Below are 14643 nucleotides of genomic sequence, written 5' to 3'. Positions count from 1 at the left end.
CAACCACAGCCAGTGAGGAGGGGGCGGGGCTGTGCCGTGTGTGTCTCATTGACACACAAGTAACTCAGGAGCAAGCAGCAGTCTGCTATGGGGGCACTGAGCAGGGGGGGAAGGCCAAAGAAGAGGAGGATCAGAGCTGCTCTGTGCAAAACCATTACACAAAGCAGGTGTGTATGAGATTTTTTTTTTCTTCAATCTGAACCTTTACAAACGCTTTAATTAGGTGTTAAAGAAGCAACATGCCTGTTCTTTCCTTGGGAATCCTCTCCAAATAGGAATGTTTGTTTTTGTTTAAATCACTAACATTTCATACTTTTAACATATTCCTAAAATTCAAAAGTGTCAATAAACCTGTAGGCTGTGCAGTCATTGTTCAGTCTCACTGTCATAATATGTTGTTTTCTTACAAACTGACAGCCACTAGCTTTCATTTTAGACTCATACCTTGGAGGCCTTGTCTAATTATTAATGGAAAACAGACTACCTACAGATATCTTTGGATGGGAGTTCCTCTAAACCCGCATTGCTCATGATTTAGGTGTTTAGGTTCTGCAATATTTCATTCATAAATATTTAGCCCTACATAGGGCCCATCTTTGTTCTAGAATGTATTCAGTTTGCTCTGACGCACAATTATTCAGTTTCTTGTTGAAAATTGCCCAGGTTTATTCGATCTACTGTTTCATGATGAGCGAGGCCTTATTTTAAGTTAAACACACTTTACAGAAGGTCATTCCTATTTTCGTGCTGACAGCTTGCCACTGTCCCAGATGGAATCATAATATTCCCTACAGCCGATTTTGCTGATTGCACAAAAGTTGCTCTAAAGATCATGATTACATCTCTGAGTTTGATGCCATTAGACAAATTTACAAGGAATGGTTACAAGGAATCTCTTCTTATTTCTGTCTTTAAAATGCGTTTCACACTGCAGTAATTTGGAGGGACACATCAGGTTTTGAACACCATATAATATCAAAGTGACCTGTATTGGTCACATTTTAGATGAGCACTAGGATATTCTCAAAAGACACCTGATATTCCATGAGGCCTTACCAGACATACAGAAGGTTTTCTTTATGAATAGTTTATCCTCTTATGACCTTAAAGAGGAGCTCCACCCAAAAGGCTTTAAGGCTTCGTCCCCCCAGGAGACAGGACGGCCAGTGAGAGGATACTGCGGGATCGAGGGACAGGTAAGTGGCTGTTTTTTAAAAGTCAGCTGCTACAGTTTTTGTAGCGGCTGACATATATTTTATATTGGCAGGACCTCTGCTTTATTTTTATTTATTTTTTTTACCATAGATGGTCTCTCTATAACTTTGGTTAATCTAGCATTCTGTAGAATAGGAGCTCTAATGACATATAGTGCCCCCTTTATATTTTTTCAGTTCTATTCTTATCTATTACATTATGGTTTACGATCATTCATGTCTAGTTACTGTATATTATGTATAATGAACCCTATAAGTTGGTTTACTGTGAATTAAGGTATGTGAGTTGCTAGCACCAAGCACTCAAGGGGCACATGCTCCACATCTGTTGCTGATAGCCCGGGTCTGTAAGATGTGGCCACCCTCGTTATCTCATTTCAGTATGTCACTTCTGTCAGACCTGTAACAGAGAAAAGGATTTTCAGAGCACTTTTCCTTAAAGTGGTTCAAAAGGCTCAAGGCTTTTTACCTTCATGTATTCTATGTATGAAGGGAAAAAACCTTCTGTGTGCAGCAGCCCCCCTATCTTTACCTGAGCCCCCCCTCTAATCCAGAAACGTTCTTGACAACCTCTGCTGTCTCTTCCTCCTCATTGGCTGAGACAGCAGCGGGCTCCCATTGGCTCCCGCTGCTCTCAATCACAGCCAGTCAGCCAAGAGGAGAGAGCCCGGGGGAGGGGGGCGGTGCTAGGCTGAGCTACAGCTCTATGTGTTTTAGGAACGCATAGAGCAGCGGTTTGGGGGCACTGCCTGAGGGGAAGGAGCCAGGAACGCCGCGGGGAGCCAAAAAGAAGAGGATTGTGGCTACTCTGTGCAAAACCACTGCAAAGAGCAGGTAGGTATAGACATGTTTGTAATTTTAAAAAAAAAAAAAAAGCTTTAGTGTTACTTTAACCACTTCCCCTCCAGAGGATTTACCCCCCTTCCTGACCAGGCCATCTTTTGCGCTACGGCGGTGCGTTACTTTGACAATTGCACGGTCATGCAACGCTGCACCCAAATGAAATTCATGTTCTTTTTCTCCACAAATGGAGCTGTCTTTCATTGGTATTTGATCGCCTCTGCGGTTTTTATTTTTTGTGCTCTGAACAAAAAAAACAACAACTTTGAAAAGAAACAATATTTTTTACTTTTTGCTATAAAACATATCCAGTAAAAAAATTAAATTTCGTCATAAATTTAGATAAAATGTATTCTACTACACGACTTTGCTAAAACAAATATGTGTAAGTTAATTGGTTTACGTGAAAGTTATTGCGTCTACAAATGGCGGTATAGATACTGGAATATTTATTTATTTTATACTAGTAATGGCGGCAATCAGTGACTTACAGCGGGACTGCGGCGGGCATTCTGACACGGGGGGGAACTGACTAACTGCCACTGACATCCCCAGTGACACTAATACAGTGATCAGTGCTAATAAAAAGCACTGCCACTGTACTAATGACACTGGGCAGGAAGGGGTTAATATCTGGGGTGATTAAACTGTTAACTGTGTGCTGTTTTACTAACTGTGCTGTGTGTGTTTTTTCTGTGTAAGCATTCTGCTTTGTATTGCACTGCTATGCAGAGCAATACAAAGCAGCATACTGGTGCTGACGGGAGAGATCTGTAGTGTTTACATACAGACCTCTCCCCTGTCAGTGTTCCTCGGCAATCATCGGGTGGCGGCAAGGGGGCACTCTTTACGTCTGGAGGAAAAAGAAATTTAATCTCCAAACACGGAAAGGTTTCTTCACAGTGAGAGCTGTGAAAATGTGGAATAGACTCCCTCAAAAGTTGGTTCTGGTCAGCTCAGTGGATTGCTTCAAAAAAGGCCTGGATTGTTTCTTAGATACACAGAATATAACTGGTTACTAACATTTATAGGTAAAGTTGATCCAGGGAATATCCGATTGCCTTTCGGGAGATCAGTAAGGAATTTTTTTCCCAGCAGGAGCCAATTGGATCATGCTTTGCTGGGTTTTTTTGCCTTCCTCTAGATCAACTGTGGGTATAGGATTATAACTTTTTTCAGCCAGGCTAACTATGTAACTATGGTGGCGGGGAATCTCCGGCAGGGACCCGGTGATCGACAGCTGTAGCACCAATGGCTGCGCGGGTAGGGCAGCACATGCTCTCCCTACCTGGAAATATAAAATCACGTACTGTGTATATATATATACGTGATTTTGTGCAGCCCTGCCACCCTGTAGCAGTAGTTCTGCTATAGGGTGGTCGGGAAGCGGTTAAACTGCATATGTACATATTCCTAACATGCAGTAAGAGTTTTAATACAAGCCTTCATTCACCTCTCTAGCTGCTTTGAGGGCCTTTGTTGACGTGCTTTTGTTCACTTCAGATTGGATTTTTATTCCTAGTCTATTGGAATGGAAAACCCACTTGAAGAAGGTCAACTGCAGGTCAAAGGTACTTATCCATGAATTCTGATTGATCTCAGAAGCATTTCAAACTTCCATCAAAATAAACCCAAAGCCCATCAGCACAAGCTCTTAAAGTGAAGTTATTCATTCTCAAATATACTGAAGCATAACCTCAAACTCTGCTAGGCACCTTGCTCACAGATATCTATGTAGAGGCTTCAACATGCTCCAGCATACAATCCCTGGAGATTCCCACACCCGGGGAGCCGCAGGGGCCACATACAGATATTCATTAGAGGGAATGGCTGTACATGGTCATGCTGATGCAAACAAGTGTGCACATTAGTGTGGCTTGGGCAGGGCTATGTAGAACCCCGTGTAGCACCCTCCTAGAGAGGTTGCTAGAATATTAAGTATATTTAGCTCTTTTTTGGCTCATCTGTAATTATTGGAGAAGCTTTTGATTGCTGTGCGCTGTTCTGGATCTCATAGACTGCAGGTGTGATTGTTTCCCTCTGCATTCTAGAGTCTCCTAGAACTTTTAGCCAGTGTAAGGGGGTGCCCAGTAGGTACCCCCCGATCTTGCAGCAGCTCTACTGATTTAAGCTGATGTTCATCAAAGTCCCCGCTGTGGCAGAGCCCAGGGCCCTATACCTGAAAGTATCTCTTACACCCCTAGCCTTCAATTAAAGCATATCTGGAAGAAGCTGAATGGATCCGGCTGCTCCCCTGGCTTCATGAATACTGGCTTTATTACAAGATCCTGGTGACTGTGTGCCAATTGGGATAAGCTGGGCCACGTAGTTCCTCTCCTGAGGGGTCCCTACCTCTCTCCTTCCCTAGTCACTACTGAGGGAGGACTCTAGTCATCATTATCTGTGCAGCAGACAATACCTCTACTTGTGCTTCAACCTACTTCATGGTCCCCAGCTATGAACCTATAGATTGTTCCAGTCTACCTGGACTTGTGCTACTGGTATTGAGTGAGGAGTGTCCTCTGCTGACAATACCTAACGTTTAGGAGTATCCCACATCACCCCAAATTCCCTCCCAAGTTATAATAGCAAATACATTTTAAAAAGACATCCAGTAGACTGTGCTGTGTGTCTGGCTGCTTCTGCACAGTTTTGGAAAAGAACCTGTTACACTCTGCAGATCATTCAGGGGTAGCACTACACCTGCAAGGCAAGGCAAGGACCAACCTTTACAATAGAGGCCAATGCCAGTGGTTGGGGAACACTGTGAGAAAGAAGGATGGAAATGCAGAAGAAGCTGAAGACAATGTAAGTCTTACCTTCAGTATCTTAAATTGAAAAAAAAAATGTTTCAATATCATTTTAATTCCTTCACAATACTTATAGATACAGAGATGAATGAGGGCCTGTTTTAAAGTTCTTTTACTGCCTATTTACAATATGTAAATACTTTGGTGTGCATGATCTGGGCACAAGTTCTCTTCAAATAAAAATCTTGGAAATTCAGTACAGTTTCTGGGATGATTTGACACCACTGGGCTAACGCGCCTGCTAGTCTTGCAAGCATGATGTCACTCTGGCACTGAAAACTTTACAGGCAATGTTGGCCATACACATATTGCTTGTGTGGTCATTTGCTGTTGCCTTTTTTCGATTTTGCAATGCGTATACGCATGGTGGGGTAGCACTACCCCCTTTAGGGGTTGCTGATGAATTGGGTTACCCTATAGTCCTGAACAGTCAGGCAATCGGCATACTCCACACAAGCTAGCATTCAGAGTCAGAAATCAGTCCTTGAGCTTTTGTTTTGTATTTTATTGAGGGGATTAGAACTGGGATAGGGTAAGGGGGGTATAGGATGCCCAAGGGAACTGATAACTGAGGACAAATGTCCTGGAACTATTCACAAGCTTCTGTTCTGCATCACAGTCTCTGTTGGAGAGCTAGCCAGTGTCTCCTTGATGTACCACACCAGACCCTAGATGAAATTCTCCTCTTCGCCCAGCAATCTGGAAGTTTTCCTAAGCAGGGGATCCGGTTCCTGTCCCTTTAAATGGGTGAACAGTCACTAGTAGGGTGCTAATTTGGTTTCCCACCAGAGTGCTCCTTCCCCTATCTGTCCAGAGATTGCAGGTGTACTCACAAAGAATCTCTCCTGTGCCGCTTGTGGGTTAGCTGCTACTACCAGGTCTATCAGCTGGGATGCTGCTTCCCTGCCATACAGGTGGTCCTCACTCAGGGGGCTAGTAAGCTCCAAGTTTTCTGTCTCTCCAGCTCCAGGCTCGAAGGCAGGCCCCATCCCACTAGGCCTCCTGGCAAGCTTACTCCTTCAGCCTCACATCTTCCTCCAGCTCTCTACACCTCTCCTGCTACTGAGCAGGCTCCAACACATTTAAGGGAGTTCCAGCCCCTTGCCAAGCCTTCTGGCGGGGATTGGCAGAGGTCCCTCAAAAGTGCAGCCAGCCACTCCTCAGATCCAACCACTGCCTCTAAGGCCCTCCACCAAGATCCTCAGAGCAGGGGGAAATTATAGAGGGGCTGGCCTACAGAGTCTCTCAGCCCTGACAACAAATTGACGCCTCTGTTTATTACACCTAAACTGCTAACCAGCTTCTGTCTAACCATTAGGATCTATCTCCCCCTAGCTAAACTAGGATGGTGCTACATTTATATCCACGTTTGTTGTCTTTGTTGTAATATGTTTGTAGATGGCTTGCATTCACCATCATTTGGTCTACATTTCTGTAATGTACGCTTGATTCACTAATAAAATATTTGAACAAGACATTTGCTTTTCTTCATCTATATGAGAGCAAAATTGCAGCAGACAGTGTTGGAGTTTGCAGTGGCAGATTGGTCAACATTGTTGAATGCAGAGAAGAGACTGAGGAGAAAAGCAAAGGAAAGTCACCTTGTGATTCAGCTCTAAGGGCCAATTCACAGTCATGCAACTGCATATGTTTGAGCACATGTGCATAATGCTTTGCATTAATGTGCATTGTTTTTAGGCATCCCATTCATTAGAATGAGCTAACACCTAAAAAATTTAGCATTTCTGCATGCGCACCACAACACATTAGTGTATTGTGGCCCGTTGTGCTGCAATATCTGATGGCAAAGTGTGTTGGGAGTGCTCTGCATCGCACCAATGCATGTACTGTGCGTTACCATGCTGTATGACAACAATGGTATGAGTGGGCCCTAAGATGATCACATTGGTTAATGTTTCTTCTGTTAATGCAAAAAATTAAACCTGATGCGAGAAATTACAAAATTCAGCAAAGCCTCCAGGGACAGCCACATCACACATCCCAGGTGGTCTCGGAGGCTGTGTATAACTCAATGTGCAATGTAGTGTCATCAAGAAGCTGGCTGCTTGGACCTGTAAGAGACAGCCAGCCTCCTGATGACATCATAAAGAAGATGGCGGCATGGAGCCCATTTTGTGATGGTTCCTAGCAGGACAGTTCAACCCAGCAAATCAGATAAGAATAAGTTAATATAAAATGATCAGGTGGGAGGTAAAGTTCTTGGTTAAGTTGCACTGTAAAGCCTCCTTCACACTGGGGATTACATCCATGCCCTGTGCATGGCTGTACTTTACCAACAGGGGGCGCACAGATGTTGCATGCATCCCTGTGTTGGAAGTCCCATTCATGTCTTTGGGACACAGCAGCTGCATTGACATACTGTGTCCCAATATGATATCCAAGTGGGTGCACAGCCCTAAATGCACTTCAGGGTCCTCATGTTTGGAATGTAATGTGATCTCCATTCCATCAGCTTCACTGGAGGACAGATGAGACATCACGGATCTTTTAGACCCCTGATGTCTCTTTAATTGCTTCCTGACCTCCCTACAGCAAAACTATTGCTACAGGGTGGCAGGGCTGCGCAAAATCACGTGTATATATACATGATTTTGTATTTTCGGGTAGGCAGCTACAGCCGTCGCTCACCGGGTCCCGGCTGGAGTTTCCCCGCCGTCACCCAGCAATCGCTGAGTATCACTGACGGGGGAGAGGTCTGTATATAACCAATACAGATCTCTCCCCTGTCAACTCCAGCATGCTGCTTTGTATAGCTCTGCATAGCAGAGCAATACAAAGCAGCATTCTTACACAGTAAAACAGCACACAGTTAACCCTTTGATCGCCCAGATGTTAACCCCTTCCTTCCCAGTGGTCATTAGTACAGTGTCAGATCTTTTTATTAGCACTGATTACCGCATTGGTGTCACTGGAGATGTCAGTGGCAGTTAGTCAGTCCCCCCCCAGTGTCAGAATGCCAGCCACAGTTCTGCTATAAGTCACTGACTGCCGCCATTGCTAGTATAAAAAAATTAAAAAAACAAAATTCCAGTATATATATATATATATATATATATATATATATATATATATATATATATATACTGTCATTTGTAAACACTATAACTTTCACATAAACCAATTAATTTACACATATTGGGATTTTTTTTTTAGCACAGACATGTCGCAGAATACATTTTGTCCTACATTTATGAAGAAATTTTAATTTTTTACATTTTTTGCTGAATATGTTCTATAGCAAAAAGTCAAAACTTTTGTGGGTTTTTTTTTCAAAATTGTCGGTCTTTTTTTGTTTATAGCACAAAAAATAAAAATGCACAGGTGATCAAACACCACCGAAAGAAATCTCTATTTGTGGGACAAAAAGGACATAAATTTCATTTGGGTGCAACATTGCATGACCGCGCAATTGTCAGTTAAAGTAACAGAGCGCTGTATCGCAAAAAATGGCTGGGTCAGGAAGGGGGATAAATCCTCTGGACGGCAAGTGGTTAACGTGAACCTGTCACCAAAAAATAATCACCTTGGGGAATTTTTTCCCCCTATCTGATGGGAAAAAGGTTTAGTAAAAAATAAGTGTAAAAATTTTAATTCCAACCAAGCACTTAATATCCCCCCCCTCCCCCCCAAAATTTTTTTTTACCACAGGTACAAATATAAATGCTGTTGAATATTGTTGCACACGCCAGAGTGAGAGCAATAATCCTGGGCTCATTATTCATGGATAACTCTAACCGGATAACCTGTAGTGGGATTTAACCATTTCAATACCGGGCAATTTTCCCCCTTCCTGCCCAGGCCAGTTTTCAGGTTTCAGCGCTCTCACACTTTGAATGACAATTGCGCGGTCATACAACATTGTACCCAAACTAAATTTGATCATTTTCTTCACACAACTAGAGCTTTCTTTTGGTGGTATTTAATCACCACTGGGGTTTTTTTATTTTTGCTAAATTAACAAAAAAAGACCAAAAATTTTGAAAAAAAAACACGTTTTTCTTTGTTTCTGTTATAAAAGTTTGCAACTAAATAATTGTTCTTCATAAATTTAGGCCGAGATGTATTCTACTACATGTCTTTGGTGAAAATAACCCAAATTAAGGATGTATTTTTTAGTTTGTAGGAAAGTTATAGAGTTCACAAACTATGGTATAGATCTGAATATTGATCAATCCTGAAGTACTGACAGCCAATCTAATTTCTTGAGGTCCAAGAATGTCAGAACAGTACAGATATCCCCAAATGACCCCTTTTTGCAAAGTAGATAGTCCAACGTACTTTATAAAAGGCATGGCAAGTTTTTTGAAGTTTAATTTTTTTTGTCATAATTTTTTGGAAAATTAAAAAAATTAGTTTCACTATTTTTTTTTTTTAACATATTGTCTCCAGTGCAGTACAGCGTCATCGTATAACTGGCATGGCGGTGATCAGGGACACTGACTGGTGACAGTATGAAAAAAAAAAAAATATATATATTTTTTTTATTATTTTTTATAAAAATGTTTTAACATTGTACTACTTTGGGGGAAGTGATCGGTATTTTTTTTTTTTTTACACAATTTGCTTATAGCAAAGAATTACTTTGCTATAAGCAAGCATGTACCTGAATGACATCGATTCATTCAGGGTTTTTTTGTTTTTCTTTTGTGCTTAGCTGTGATTTGGCCACAGCTAATCACATGACATGTGCATGTGATTAGCTGTGACCATTCACAGCTAGACACTAGTATATAATGGATGGCATGAATGAAGCCATCCATTGTATACCACTGTCATGTGACCTGCTGTGATTGGTCACAGCAGGTCACATGGTACTGGCAACGGGGGCCGATACTCAGATCTGTCATCGGCCGTGTCCGAGGTACGCGGCCGGTGACAGATCGCGCCGCTCTGCAGGAGCGCAAGCTGCGCATGTGCGGGAAGACACCATATGGTGTCTTCCCATACGCTGATGACATTTGCCGCCCGCCATTCGGCCATAGGGCGGCGGCAAATGGTTAAAACATCACCTATGGAAAATATAGGGCACTGAAGTTTGTCATCATTATTGGGTGCATGCAATCGTGTAATTAATGCATTTGTGTGCCCTAAAATTCACTATAGCTGATTTTTTTCCCTAAAAGTTTGCATTTCCTAAACCATTGCACTAATATTGTGTAGCACAAAAAATTAGAACTACCACTTTTTTTATTCTTTAGGGTGTCTGCTTTCAGAAATAATGTAGTATATAATGTGTTGGGGGTTTTATGTGATCTTCAGGTCTAATGTTTTTCTTTAAACATTAAATAAAAAAAAAGTGCAAAAACAGTCCTGACAAGACATATGCAGAATGAAAAAAAAATTATTTTTTTTCAGATTGATTCAATAAATTACTAATTAACTTTTGTTGCATTCATAACAAAATTCACTTAGTTTAGTTTTATTTTGTTTATTTGTTTTTGACCGGATTTGAATTTTTCCAATGAATTAGAAGTATTCGAATACAATTCAAAAATATTGAATCGATCTGAATTCATTGTGAAGAATAGCTGCTTCTATTCTATTTGAAATGTGCATTTTTGAAGACAGTTATATTCTTTCTATTCTATTCTATTTTTTCTCTATTTTATTCTTTTATTTTTTTATTCTATTCAATTTTACTCTATTCTTTTCAAGTCTGGTTTTATCTATTCTATTCTTTTCGAAATTCAAATCTCAGAAGACAGGTATATTCTTTCTATTTTATTCTAATCTATTCTATTTTTTTCCTATTCTATTGTTTTATTTTCTAATTTATTCTGTTTTATTCTATTGTTTTTGAAATTCCAATATATTTTATTCTATTTATTTATTTCAGGTACTTATATAGCACTGTCAGTTTATGCAGCACTTTACATATATTGTAAATTCACATCAGTCTTATTTGAATTTAGAAATCCGAATTTCAGAAGACGGCTATAGTCTTTCTATTTTATTCTATTGTAGTCTGCTTTTTTCTATTCGATTCCTATTCTAGTATATTTTCTATTGTATTGTTTTATTCTATTCGAAAGATGGCTATATTCTTTCTGTTTTATTCTATTCTAAGTTTTTTCTAGTTTTTTATTTTCAATTCTATTCCTTTAATGTCTATTCTATTTATGCTATTCTATTCTTTTGAAATTCGAGTCTCAAAAGGTGACAAAGGTGAAACTCGAAAAATTAGAATATTGTGCAAAAATTCATTTATTTCAGTAATGCAACTTAAAAGGTGAAACTAATACAATGAGATAGACTCATTACATGCAAAGCAAGATAGTTCAAGCAGTGATTTGTCATAATTGTGATGATTATGGCTTACAGCTCATGAAAACCCCAAATCCACAATCTCAGAAAATTAGAATATTACATGCAATCAATAAAACAAGGATTGTACATAGAACAATATCGGACCTCTGAAAAGTATAAGCATGCATATGTACTCAGTACTTGGTTTGGGCCCTTTTGCAGCAATTACTGCCTCAATGCGGCGTGGCATGGAAGCTATCAGCCTGTGGCACTGCTGCGGTGTTATGGAAGACCAGGATGCTTCAATAGCGGACTTCAGCTCTTCTGCATTGTTCAGTCTTTTGTCTCTCATCTTTCTCTTGGCAATGTAGATTCTCTATGGGGTTCAGGTCAGGCGAGTTTTCTGGCCAATCAAGCACAGTAATCCCACGGTCATTGAACCAGGTTTTGGTGCTTTTGGCAGTGTGGGCAGGTGCCAAGTCCTGCTGGAAAATGAAGTCAGCATCCCCATAAAGCTCGTCTGCGGAAGGAAGCATGAAGTGCTCCAAAATCTCCTGGTAGATGGCTGCGTTGACCCTGGACTTAATGAAGCACAGTGGACCAACACCAGCAGATGACATGGCTCCCCTGTCAAGGTCCTACCTTTCCTCAGACCTTGTGCTGCTCCATGTGCTGGCATCTATCTTAGGTGTCTGCAAAGCATTGTGGGATCCTTTATGCTTTCAGCCCTCTGCGGCTCCTCCCCCCAGTAGGTGGCGGCTTATCACATATAAGTCTGCTGTTTGTGGCTGTACATTGCATTCGTGTCCTGTCTATTGCATAACAGCAAGCTGCTGTTTAGCTACTTATTGCTTTCCTGGATACCGACTCGGCTTTGGCTAAGACTCCTCCTGGCTTCTGACCCCGGCTCTGGCAACCATTCTTCTTGGCTCCTGAACCCGGCTCTGGCGACGATTCTTCCTGGCTCCTGACTCCGGCTTTGGCTACGATTTCCGCTGTTGGACTTGCATAGACTCTTGTCTTATTTTTTTATTAATAAACCCACCTTTAATTGCACCTCCTTGTGTGTCTTGCTCCTCGCTCCCTGACATCCCCAAATCAACACAGACTGTGGAAACTTCACACTGGACTTCAAGCATCTTGCAGTGTGTGCCTCTCCATTCTTCCTCCATACTCTGGGTCCTTGTTTCCAAATGAGATGCAAAAGTTGCTCTCATCAGAAAAGAGGACTTTGGACCACTGAGCAACAGACCAGGTCTGTTTTTCTTCAGCCCAGGTAAGACGCTTCTGACGTTTGTTGTTCAGGAGCGGCTTGACAAGAGGAATACGACATTTGAAGCCCATGTCCAGGATCCGTCTGTGTGTGGTGGCTCTTGATGCACTGACTCCAGCCTCAGTCCACTCCTTGTGAAAGTCCCCAACACTTTTGAATGGCCTTTTCCTGACAATCCTCTCCAGGCTGTGGTCATCACTGCTGCTTGTGCACCTTTTTCTTCCACACTTTTCCCTTCCACATAACTTTCTATTAATGTGCTTTGATACAGCACTTTGGGAACATCCATCTTCATTTGAGGCTTTCCCTCCTTATGTAGGGTGTCAATGATGGTTTTCTACACAACTGTCAGGTCAGCAGTCTTTCCCATGATTGTGATTCCTACTGAACCAGACTGGGAACCCTTTGCAGGTGTTATGGCTTAATTAGCTGATTAGAGTGGGACACTTTGAGCCTAGAATATTGCACCTTTTCACAATATTCTCATTTTCTGAGATTGTGGATTTGGGGTTTCATGAACTGTAATCCATAATCATCACAATTATGACAAATCACGGCTTGAACTATCTTGCTTTGCATGTAATGAGTCTATCTCATATATTAGTTTCACCCTTTAAGTTGCGTTACTGAAATAAATGAACTTTTGCACGATATTCAAATTTTTCGAGTTTCACCTGTATATAAACACTAATACACAGTCTTTGAAGGAAACCAGCAATATTTTTACATTTCAAATTTGTTTTTGAATTTGATTTTGAATTTAATTTGAATTCAGATAATGAGTTATTTAGGATGAAATTTTGTTTTGTTATTTTGGATTTGTTTATATTCATCACTATGGTAATTCAGGAATTTGGATACAAATAACGAAAATCTTGTCTGAATTTTGATTCGGAATAAAACGAAGTGCAGGTGTAGTCTGGACAGCGAAAGGTTTGCTTAAAAAAATTACATATATATTTATCATATGATGTGACCTGAAATACAATGTGAGAACTGTAATACATTTCAAATCATTACACCATAGTTTAAAAAAAAAAACAAAAAACATGACGACGAGGATGGGATTCGAACCCACGCGTGCAGAGCACAATGGATTAGCAGTCCATCGCCTTAACCACTCGGCCACCTCGTCATCTACAAACACGGCATTCCTGACTGCTCTCTTGTATCAGAACAGAGCTGACCGTTCTTCAGTATTCATCGTATTCAGTGTTCGCACAGCGCTCCCCATGAGAGGCCGACTCTATATATCAGCGCCCCGGGTAACAGTCAGTCTGCGCCGCGCGCTCCCCGCACTCTACACTCCACACACACTAGTCAGAAGGAGATAGGCGGGGCCAGCGGCATAGCCAATCCAGAATGCGGAGAAGGCGTTGTCAGAGTGCAGACAAGTGGCGGTTAAATTTGAAAACGTCTCGGAGGGGTTCGGTGTGAGCGCCTTCTGCCGGGCCTGAGGGACGGGTCGCGGAGAGGTAACGGCACCGGGAGGAAGGGGCGGGGGATGGGCTCGCTCCCGGGTTACAGGTGGCTGATATAAATGAGGGGAATGGAATACAACGACCGGCCTTATCGCTGGAATCCGTGTTCTGAGCTCCGTTGTGGGAGGGTCAGGAGCTGAGGCGCCCGACGTGCTCCCGGCATGCTCCTGTGCAGCCTACCTGGGACTTGTAGTTCCTCGGGGCCTGTGGTGTGTGAGGAGGAGAGTGGGAGCTCCCTGTGCTCCCAGAGGTCACACGGGGAGGGGCATGGGATCCCGCATACATTCACTGGCTACATGCTGGGTCATGTCCCTTCATAATCTACTCTGCATTCTGTGCGGGGGGATCCCTAGATCTATACGGTGGGGGGTCTCTATAAAATAGACATGCCTGCATCCCCATTGTGAGGCCTACTTCCCCCGGGATCAGGAGGGTTCACTCTGTGTGCACTGACCTCTACAACAAAACCTCAAGAAACAACTGCAAGGTGGCGACAAGGATTTCAAACTTCCTGGGATGGTGCGGCCCCAGGTTTTCCGACTTCCCGGGACACTGCTGTGCCAGGATATCCAACTTCCCCGAGCGCCAGGATATCCGACTTCCCGGGACGCTGCTGCGCTAGGATATCTGACTTCCCCGAGCGCCAGGATATCCGACTTCCCGGGACGCTGCTGCGCTAGGATATCTGACTTCCCCGAGCGCCAGGATATCCGACTTCCCGGGACGCTGCTGCGCTAGGATATCTGACTTCCCCGAGC

The 14643-nt window shown here is 42.3% G+C and overlaps 1 non-coding gene across 1 annotated transcript; it reads right to left on the bottom strand.

Moving 5' to 3' along the window:
• Positions 1–13457: 13457 nt before the first annotated feature.
• TRNAS-GCU (transfer RNA serine (anticodon GCU)) lies at positions 13458–13539 on the bottom strand. The gene has a single exon. It is a non-coding gene; the product is annotated as a tRNA-Ser (tRNA).
• Between the last annotated feature and the right edge of the window lie 1104 nt (positions 13540–14643).

The sequence above is a fragment of the Staurois parvus genome, unplaced genomic scaffold, assembly GCF_062004578.1.
Source record: "Staurois parvus isolate SC_StPar_1 unplaced genomic scaffold, SC_StPar_1.0 ptg000642l, whole genome shotgun sequence".
Lineage (NCBI taxonomy): Eukaryota > Metazoa > Chordata > Amphibia > Anura > Ranidae > Staurois > Staurois parvus.
Note: the sequence above shows the minus strand (reverse complement) of the source record. Positions and strands in the feature narration are given on the sequence as shown.